The sequence below is a fragment of the Curcuma longa genome, unplaced genomic scaffold, assembly GCF_044706935.1.
Source record: "Curcuma longa cultivar G26 ecotype Majalengka, Jawa Barat unplaced genomic scaffold, ITB_CL_G26_1.1 contig_26993, whole genome shotgun sequence".
In the NCBI taxonomy this organism is placed as follows: domain Eukaryota; kingdom Viridiplantae; phylum Streptophyta; class Magnoliopsida; order Zingiberales; family Zingiberaceae; genus Curcuma; species Curcuma longa.
The window spans coordinates 13,004-19,308 of NW_027433284.1; the positions used below are offsets into that span (position 1 = coordinate 13,004).

General features: G+C 44.4%; 1 non-coding gene across 1 annotated transcript; it reads right to left on the bottom strand.

Annotated features, from left to right (window-relative positions):
* Positions 1–891: 891 nt before the first annotated feature.
* Positions 892–963, bottom strand: TRNAG-GCC (transfer RNA glycine (anticodon GCC)). Its single transcript has one exon. It is a non-coding gene; the product is annotated as a tRNA-Gly (tRNA).
* Positions 964–6,305: the final 5,342 nt, after the last annotated feature.

Here is a 6,305-nt window from a genome sequence, read left to right on the forward strand (position 1 = left end):
CCTTCGATTTGCCTCTAGCTCTATAATCCACCCGTCTTCCCCAGTGCCTTCAAGCCCTCCCGGGGCCTAGCCCTCTTTCTCAACTCGAGTCTTAAGTTCAGCGACTTTCATCGTTGACGAGGACCTGCGCTAATAAGATAAGACAAAGAAATGGGGAGTCTATGCCTTGAATGAATCAGTAACAACGGATTAGTGGAATGAGGGATCAAGAGACGGATAGGGGGGAATGGCCTATCAATCATTGGTGGACCTTCCCCTTTTCCAGTCACGGAGCTCTCAACTGAGTTGTTTAGGTTCTGGAATTGAATCTCTAGTTGGGGGTTTCGATTCGAAGGAACTCAAATGTGGTGCGGGTTCATCTCTCTCGACCAGTTCAGGTTCAAGGGAGGGTGATCGAGGGGACCCAGACTTTAGATCTCTTCTCTATGGCGGGAGTTCGTATCAAGAGGGGGGGGCCAGGGAAGACGGATTGGATCGAGAGGCGATGCTTATGCCTCTTCTTTATCGATAGGATTCCCATCATTTTCAGTCTCCGGCGAAGGAGACAAGGGCGAGGGTGTACGTATCCCAGGTGAGCCAAGAGGTGAAGAGTGGGAGTAGATCAGTCTATCCTCAACCTCCATCCGTCATTAGTAATCTAAATTCGCTTTTCCTATTCACTAGTACACTGCGCGCTACAACTAGCAGCCCCTTGACTAGTAAGGGAAAACGCTAGCGCGCAACGGCTGATGAAAAGCCAGCAACTTGTTAGGAGTAGGTTTTGGCTTGCCCCTTTCTTCTTATTAGTAAGATAGATTTTGAACCCTATACAAAGGGGCTGCCTTGCTGCTCCTCCCTATCTCTAAAGGGGCTTATGTACTCCACTCGTGACCACTAAACGACGAAGCCAGGAGCGGAAGGAGGGACTTGAACCCTCAACCTCAGCCTTGGCAAGGCTATGCTCTACCATTAAGCTATTTCCGCCAGCGGGGCAACATCAAGCAGCGATGCACTACTGAGCAATTCACGTATCACACGGATGACTTCTGTTTTTCCGCCGGACCACAGCACAGTCTTGACCTCAGATCGAGCTACGAACACGAGTAGGTAGGCGGCTAGGGGGGAGAGGGGCTAAGGGCTGCCTTTTCCATCAATCTCCGGCCGCTCAGTGCCGCTATTGGTGCGAGTTGTAAGGAGTCTTGGTCTCGAGTCAAGCTGGGGCCTCATTTCATTCTCGTAAGGGGAATGAGTGCACCCCAGACAAGTTGCTCCCTCGCCTCGCAGCGGCGGCATCCGTCTTTTAAGTTAAACTAAGTCATTTCCTAAGACGGCCCCTCTTATTCTACGATAATCCAAGCTGCAGCTCCACGAGTCTGCTCGGAACCGGTCGATTCCTAAGCCATTCGTTCTCCCCTCTCGGTTGGCCTTTGCCAGCCACTAGAACAAGTAAGAGAACCTACAATGAATTAACTTACGCAGATTTTGACCGGATTGTACACCTTTGTGTCTGGCTATGTAGATGTGCATAAAGAGGGGACGGGACATCTCTCTCCTGGGGGAAGAGAGAGGGTCCGAAGGAGGCTTCATTCCATCCAGCCTCACGAACTTCTTACTGGGGCAGTACTATAGGAATTTTCGAGTGTTTGGATGCACGTGTTTTGTTCATATTCCTGCGCAGTTAATAGAAAAATTGTCCCCAAGGCAACCACTTCTGTCTTTCTTGGATATGCTCAGTCCGGGTATAGATGCTATGACGTGAAATCCAAGAGACTCGATGTATCCTTAATGCTCTCTTTAATGGAAATGGAGTCGCCTCATATTTTCCTTAACCTGCCCCGGGGGAGAATGATGATGGAGATGTATTGCGGCCTTCTCCTGTTCATAAACTTTTTCCTCATTCTTCTGCAGTTGATGTTACGGATCAGCCTCACTCTTAAGGCCAGCAGCTTTCTTCTCGGCGGCGATTACAGTCTCTTTCCCAGGGGCAGGCTACTCCAGAAGAGAAGCAGCCTAGCCCAGTTGCTTCCCTTCCAGTCGCCTCCTCAGATTCTGGATCCCTCTCTCAGGTTCGTCGATCCTCTCAAGTTTCTTATCCTGTTGAAGGATTTTGATCAACTCAACTATATCGTTTTCCCAAAAAGATCGAGCTTACCTCATGTCAGTTCAATCTTCTCATGAACCTTAATCAGAAGCCTCCAATCATTCTTGCTGGAGAGATGCAATACAGGAAGAAATCAATGCCCAGGAGCAGAAGCGCTTTATAAGTGTTTTCTCACTTGGTCGATCTGGCAGTTCATTTCAGTTCGGTGGCTAAATAGTTAGCTATCAAGCTGGATAAATTGGAACTGGAAGAAGCTATGCTACCTTTGGCTTTCCTTCAGCTTTCCGGTTCAGGGTAAACTGGAGCTTGGTCAGGTACTAGAATGAGGGGGTCTTAGCCGACATGCGCCTACTCAACTCTCCACGAAAGTTGGCTACACGTAACTATGTCAAACTCAAAAGAGAAGACGCTTCCGCACTACCCCATTAGTCCCATTCTTGAGTGAGCCACCCAAGAAGAGGCTTGACCTGCCTGGAACTCAACCGGCTCTTCCTACTCTTAAACTTCTTTCTACCGCGATTCCTATTCAAAGACACTGTATAAAGGGGACAATAGGCATAGTCCTCCTTCTCAGAGTCAACCAAAGTGAAGGGGTTACTGCACCTTTGACTATGGTTCAGGTGTCAAATGTCAATGGTAGCTTGCTTCCAAGCCTTGCCTTATATAATAGTTGTGGCCATGGCCCTTTAATATCGGCGTTCAATTTCCCCCCTTTCCCTTTTGTCGAGTGACTTTCTTCCTCCTCTTCCTGAATGTATACAGTGAGTCAAATCTGATGTACCCTTGCCTGCACCACATAACAATTGAATAAAAGAAGAAAATCCCGCGGCTGGTCAACTCCTTTTTAGCTCTAAAAGGGCATGAGAAATAACAAAGTTTTTTATTTATATTAAAAAGAAAGTATGTCAAGGGCCCTCCCAAAGGAAGATCTGATCTAGCTAAAGATAAGAGGCAAGAAGTGCAGCTCCTGCTTGATCGACTGCCAAGCCCGGTCCCTAGTCTTCAAGCCTTGTCTTCTACATCTTAGGAAGACCCCTCGGCTAGTTCGGAATGTAGGATGCGATGGATCTTCTTCCTTCTTCTATGACCCTTCTCATTTCACAATTTAACCGCATTTTGCCTATCTTCGAAAGGAACCTAGCTTCATTGGTGATGCCATGAGATGCTCACCTCATAAGGCAATCGAATTAGAGGTCCTAGCCGCCTTGTCAGGGATCCGCTACTGGGCAGTCCATTTTGAATACATCGAGCTCCATATCTTGCACACCTTCAGGCGGAAAAATCTCGTATGAGTGCTTCAGCTCTCTTTCTCGACTCCTTCTCTCTACTGATCCAGAAAGGGACGACCTATTATTTTATTGAGCTCTCTCGCTTAGTTAATTCCCTCATTCTTGAGTATTCTTGATCTAGTCTAGCTAGGAGCTTCCTTATTCATATGAGCAGCTCTGGTATACTTCTTTCATAGGAGCTGGGGCTAGAGTCTTTGACAGTGTCTTTCCATGCTCGTTAAAAAAGTGAAGTGTCAGTAGGTCATTGAAGAAGGTGAACCTATAAATGGCGTATACAATACAAGAGAGAGATCAAATCCAAAGGAGATAAATAGCCCCAAAGGCGTAGACTAACTGTATATAATATAAGATAAGTACCTCTGCTACGCAGAGGCATATAAATAGCCTTTGGGGCTATTTACGACTCGTCTGAGGATTGTCTTTCGCCTAAGCTAGCTGTATTTTAAGCTTCATTTAGATCCTTCGATCAACCTTCCTGCCGCTAGGAAAGCTCACAACTTTGCTCGTGTCCACTATACACAATTGGCAAGGCCACTTCCTTCTAGAAAGTTTGATCTGACTATCTGTGCCTATGTGTGAAAGCGAGTATGTGAACAGAACATCTTTTTTATATCAAGATTGGCTTGGTGTTCAGTGTACCAACATAGAAGATCGAAAAAAATGCATTGGATGGATGCAGTGTCAGATTTTAGATTCCGTAAGTAACTCAGTGCCTAACAAGAGTTTGTCTTGGAAGAATCAAATGAAAGGTCTTAAAGGTCAGGTCACTCTTGTCTTTTCCCGAACTTGATAAGAAGAATTATATAATTAGAATTAGGGTTAAATAGCTCGCGGGAAAGGTGAGGAAATCCTAATAAGGCTCTAATGCAATGGAGAGGGTACAGAAGAGCTCGACAGCAAAGGGGAGGGAAGATCAAAAGCTCGACGGGTAGAGTTATTGGCCCAAAGCAATGTTAGACTTGCAGGAGGGAAGAGTGAGAACGACGCTATAATCTAGTATACAATAACTTCCTCTTCTTCCGTAGAGTGATTTAACTGAGTAGCTAATCTCTTTATTGCGCCCCACTACGCTGACGAGGGAAGACTAGAGAAAGCTACCATAAGCCAGTACGTACGTCTCATAAGAGCTCCCCCATATAAGTCAAGGGGCGGGCCGAGACAAAATCAAAGTTAGGGCCGAGAGGGAGAGAGTATGCTAGAGCTCTTCAGACTAAGGATAGACTCAAAGGTACACTATTTAAGACCAGTTGCAGCGAGTGAGAACTCAGCGTTTTTCATAGAACTACTTTTGCAGGCACGACAGGAGGGAATGTGGTTATTAGAATTTGTATCACACTCAGTAAATCCATTATTAGAATCATTATAGTTATAAGTATATTCATATCAAATGAAACATCATTATGATTATTATTGCTTGATTTCATCGTGCCCCTTTTGCCCTCTCTATCCTCTAACCCTATCCTGTCTTCCTACCCACTTAGTTCTCTCCCCTGATTGAATGAGAGATCAGGTCAGTGGTCTGTCTAGTTTGGATCTTGCGTAACGTGACATCTTATTATCTATATATATATATGAATTCATAAGTCTGTCCCATTCCTTTAGGCTTCTCCCTCACTTGATTTAGATTCCTGCAACTACTTCAAAGGGAATATCATAGCTATTTAACTTGAGATCTGCCTAGACTCCAGCTATTTTTCTAGTTAGACTGGACTAGATTAATCTAGTCTAATATGAAAAAAGCACTTACGATCTAATTCAATTGTAGAAATGAGATTCTGAGCCTCTCCCTTGTGGTTTGTGGTCGAGCCCTAACATCCCTCAGACTTATGGTATGGCTACTTTCGACTCTCTCCCAGACGGTTTTTTTCCTTTCGGCCCTCTGTCTTTCTAATATATGAATGAAGTGATGGAGTCTGCCCCGGACCCTTCTAATAAAGATTTCATTGTAGACTATATATTAGATTGAGCTGAAACTACTTTAGATCTTGATTAAGGTAGAAAGGCCTATGCAACTCAATTGATTAATGAAACCCTTTCCTCGAGCCCCTCTCCCTTATGGTCGAGCGCGTCATTCTCATTCGCTCCTCACACTTTGACGTCTAGTTAGAACGTAGCAAACTACGATTCTACTTTATCCTTAATTAGATTCCCTAAACGTTCATGGAAGTCTTTCTGTGAATGAATTGACTACTAGACTTTTAGATGGATAAGTACTATAAGATTCGATTAAAACCTACGAATTTGGAGTCGAGACTGAGTTCTCCCTCGTTCCTATCCTGAGTAGTTCAGTTCTCGCGCGGAAGCTAATTTCTGTTACTTCCGAATTAAGTTTGATTCATGATTTTGACCCGTACCTACTTCTACCTACCCTGAAGTAGCCATTTATGATGTGTCCAGTGAAATAGTGGGAGATGCCATACCTTTTTCTTTATCAGTCACGCCCCTATCTAAATTGAGTCAATTGCACTACCAAAATTTCTATGTTTTACGACCTTGAGCGTTAGGAAATGATCAGTCTCATTATTCACTTAACCACTTTTCTATAAGATTAGACTGTCTTTCATCAGTGTGAGAGAAATGATAATCTAACTTTGCCCTCTCCCTATGGTCGAGCACTAGTAGTCCCTCCCCTGTAGTAGTGAATGGTGCCAAAGCAAACTAGTCCTTTTCTTATTCACGTAGCAAAGAATGAAGTTATTATCTTAATGGATTCCCTCTCCTTTCAGTTCTAGGATTGACTTAAGTGAATGAATTTACGACCAGACTGTTATATGGGTCTTAAGTGACTATAATATGAAAAAAAAAAAGCACTTTCGATCTCCGGATAAGGAATCATCCCTACTTGCTTGACGTCGGCTCTCTCCCTTATGGTCGAGCTATCACATACCCTTAGAACTTATATGTATGGCTCGCGCTAAGAATACTAGACTGATCAT